Source organism: Pteropus medius, unplaced genomic scaffold (assembly GCF_902729225.1).
Source record: "Pteropus medius unplaced genomic scaffold, Ma_sr-lr_union100, whole genome shotgun sequence".
NCBI classification, from domain to species: Eukaryota; Metazoa; Chordata; class Mammalia; order Chiroptera; family Pteropodidae; genus Pteropus; species Pteropus medius.
The window spans coordinates 1,045,350-1,049,629 of record NW_024342474.1 but is presented as its reverse complement, the minus strand read 5'-3'; the positions used below and the strand labels follow the sequence as shown (position 1 = coordinate 1,049,629).

At 41.5% G+C, this 4,280-nt stretch overlaps 1 pseudogene; it reads right to left on the bottom strand.

The window, feature by feature from the left end:
* Nucleotides 1–2,117: 2,117 nt before the first annotated feature.
* On the bottom strand, nucleotides 2,118–2,740 carry LOC120604822 (SPRY domain-containing protein 4-like; annotated as a pseudogene).
* Between the last annotated feature and the right edge of the window lie 1,540 nt (nucleotides 2,741–4,280).

Genomic DNA, 4,280 nt, shown 5'->3' with positions numbered 1-4,280 from the left:
TTTTTTTTTTTTATGGTGACATTGGTTAACGAAATCCAAGTAAGTTTCAGATGTACAATTTAGCAGTAAGGCATATATATATATTACATTGTGTGTTCACTGCCCATAGCTAGATTTCTTTCTGTCATCACATATTTGACCCCTTTTACCCCATCTATCTTTCCCTCTCCCCTCTGCCTCCCTTAAATTTACTTTTTGAAGACACAAAAATTTACTGCAAGAAGACTATGGCTAGTTAATATCTTGAGATATTAATTTACACATTTATATTGCTCCTGGTTTCCTATTTCTGCTTTGCCCACTCAAGTAGGAAGCCAATTTGATATTTCTTTACCTAGAGTAGTTTGCAAAATAGAATAAATACATTTCCTGCACTTTCTTCGGCTTTAGTTTCCCCAACTCTAATATCTTTAGAGAAATTACAGAATTTGGGGAAAGAAGCAAAAGACTTTGGGGTGCATATAATGTCTCAGAGAAGCAAAGCCTTTCCCCTAAGACAAGGAGATTCATTCTGGTTGATGAGAGAAGAGGGTGAGGTTTGGAGCTTCCAGAGCAGGAAGGACCAGGGTTTACTTTCTGGAAGTAGATTGGGGAGGTGGTACTGTGTGTTCAGGCAGATGAGACCCTGGGAGACCTCACAGAAGACTTATCTGTCTCATCATGGTAGGAAGGCAGTAGAGATTCATTAGCTATAAAGGGCATTGAGACTAGGACAGCAGACACTTAAGAGGCAACCTATGCCTCTTAGATGAAGGCTATCCTATCACCCCATCATTAATAGTTGAGGTATTTTTTGGATTTGTGAGATTCAGCTCTGCTTCAATATTACATTTTAGTTTATTTAATATTAGGATCATAACTTATCCTACAGCTTTTGTATTTTCCTAGAGTTTTAGAATGATTTCCTTTTCTTATTCACTTATTCAGCCTCTTAATCAAATTATTTCTACTTTTATTTTTTTTTAGCAGGGGAGTAATGTGATCTTATTGCAGTTGGTTTGTGTGTGTGTGTGTGTGTGTGTGTGCACGAGCATGCGTGCGTGCTCAAATAAACTTTAATTACACGAACGATTATTTTTGCTAAACCCTGTCCTTCTCTTTCTCCCCTAGGGGCATTCAGTTGCATCACCATAATAAAGTTAGAATACGATGGAACCACAGTGTCAGAGCTCAAACGATACATATTTCACATACATACTCACTGACCCATCAGGTTCTCCTCAACTCCTAATACTACTTTAAGTTTTGTATTCTGCTGCCAAAGTAGGGGAGGGAGGGTCAAGGGCTAGAGTCTGAGCAGTCTCAAAAATGTATTGTGCAAAACCTCAGGTCTTCCTCCTCCCTCTAGAAGTTCCAAATGTAGCAGAAATGAAGATGGAACTTCTCAAGAATAAAGTTTCCAGTACTAATCCCCTCGATATCCTCCAAGTGCCTCTTCCCCTTTGGTCTTGGTTATAACCGGCCCAATGATTATAAAGGATTAACCAGGAATCAGAAGTGTGCAGATTAAGGCAGATGGACTTAGAGTGAGGATAGCGGCAGCTGTGTGGGGCAGAGTCTAGCACTGAGGTGCTGGAGAAGGAGGGCTCTGTTCTCGCTCTGACACAGTAAAGCACTTCCTGAGGGAGCCAGAGCCCAGACTCTGTATGTGCTGTAGAGAAAGGGCCAACTCGACTGCACCACTTCTCCAGCCAGAGATAGAAAGGATTTACTCTGGAGAGATTCTGTAGAGCCCTAAGAACAAACAAGTTATGGGTGAGCAAAGGAGGGAGAGATGAATAAATTTAAAACTGAAAGAGTGATGAATAAATTTAAAACTGAAAGAGAAGACCCCAGGGTCTTCAGTCTGAGAAAGGCCTGGAAACAGGAAAGCAGAGGGACTGAAGGAAGCAAGTCAGGGAAAAGTACATTACTCGTAGCCTATGAAAATTGGCAGTAGTGAGTGGGGAGGGAGAGAGTGACTGTATGCCTAGCTTTCACATGGTAGGGGAGAGGCAGATGACTAGGATAACTGAACAAAGGACTGAATTGTGGGAGCTAGAAGTTGCTAGGGACAAAGTTAAAAGGTTTCAGACACTTTCAGCAGGAGGCTAGCCAAGAGTGTGATTGAGGACATACTAGAGACCCTCTGGCACTTCAAGCCCGGAGTGGGTCAGCAGTTCTCCATCCCAAAGGGCAAAGGCAGGCACTACTGTACCCCAGAAATCTGTCTGTAGTGTGTGGAACACAGTGACCCGGCTCACATCCACCAGGCTCAGCTTCTGGGCCTCGTACTCCAGCAGTAGGCCCACCTTCTCTGACTGTCCAGTGCCCTCGGTAAGGGCTTTCTCATTGGTCAATGCGGTGTGCCACTGCGTTGGGCATTGGCGAACACCCAGGAATAATCGTCAATCCGATGCAGCTATCCCGAAAGATGTCCACATCTGCCACTCCTATCCGGAATTGCTGGGAGCGCTTCACTGTCACTTCCTAGTAGTGTCTGCCATTGGTGACGGCTGTGTCTGCCAGCACCACTGCCCACTCCCAGAAGCGCTCTACATTCAAGGCCAATTTGGTAGGCTCCAAGCCCACTATGCCATATTTGACACCAGTGTCGCCTCTGAAGAGTGCCAAGCTGCTGTGGGCGGTTTTTTTCTTCCAGTTTGAAACTGATGACTCTGCAGTCGTCAGCGGCAAAAATCCCCAATTGTTTGGCTCCCCAGAGGCACAGACACAACGAACATGCTAAGGGCAGTGCCATCTTGCGCCGCCTGGTTTCAGTTTTCAAAAGGTCACCACAGGGGCTCTGAGGAGACTGAAATGAAGGAGCAATGGTGGAAGCAAGGATACCCAAAAGGAGACCATTGCATAATCCAGGCAAAAAATAATTGAACTCTAGGTTAACGTGGTGGTATTAAGGATAATGAGACTGAATGAAATCAATATATAATTTGGAGGTAGAACCACTGAAGGACTTTAATCAGTTAGTCTGTCAAGAAGTTTATTGTCCTACTATGTATCAGGCATAGCTCTAGATGCTGGAGTTATAGTGGTGGATAAGACAGGGTCCACCACTGCCCTCAAAAATTTGATAGTCTGGCAGGAGGAGTTGAACAACAGACATATAAAGAAATAAATGAATTAATTTTGTATACTGATAAATGTCACGGAGAAGAGAAAATATAGTAATGTAATAGATGACCAGGGAGGCTGCTTACCTTTAAAAAATATTCTTGAGGTAAAATTTATATAAAACAAAATGCATCCTTTTAACCATAAAGTGTGATGAGTTTTGATGAATACACCTATGTAACCACCACCTGTCAAGATACAGATCATTTCTCTCCTCCCAGAAAGTTCCCAGGTGCTCCTTTGCGGTTCACCCTCCCTCATCTCTGCTACAGACATCCACTGATGTGCTTGCTGTCACTATAGGTTCGTTTTCAGGCTACTTACTTTTAGAAAAGATCATTCTTGCTGCCATTGGGGAATGAGTTGGAATAAACTGAATTGGAGGGGTACAAGAGAAGCTAGTCTAGAGATGAAGAGAGAAATGTAATAATAATAGAAGTAATAATAACTAGCATATTGAACATTTACTCAGTCCCAAGCACTGTCCTTAGTGTTTTCTATGTCAAGCCCTTCTTGGGCCTCTCTTCAAGCTCCTTCTCCTCGAAGACAGAGGAGCCTCTGCCCTCTGTGGGCCTACTTTTTTCCTGTGGGACATCCCTATCTTTCCCCTGAGCCTCAGCAAATTCTCCAATCTCCAGTGGACTTCAACCTTAAAATGAGGGGAGGTGAAAGGAGAGAGCAATATCCAGAGTAATATGGCTAGTCACTGAACTATTGCCTGGCTAGACTGTTTGAGACATTCTTGAACAACAGCAATTAAATCAATGGGGGCTTGGACAGGGCGAGATCTCTGAAATGATGGCATCTTCCATTTAAAGCATGTAATAAGAGCATTTCCCAGGAAAGGAGATGGATAGGTACATGAATGCTATTTTAGACCAGTAAGATAAATATCTCCTACAACAAGGTGAAAAAGGCAGTTTATAAAATCATTTTATGGGAAAATTTAAATTCTGTTTAAATGTAATTCAAAAATTAAAAAGTTAAAAATAAAACATTTATATATAATAGTATGTATGTATATTTTATTGTACTAAATATTTATGATATGTATTTTTATTATATTAATTTATAATTTATAAATGATATATTATACATATTTAGAAAACTGGAAAGTTATGGAACATAAAATTAACCACTAACAGTGTTTTTCCTGGGTAATAGAAATG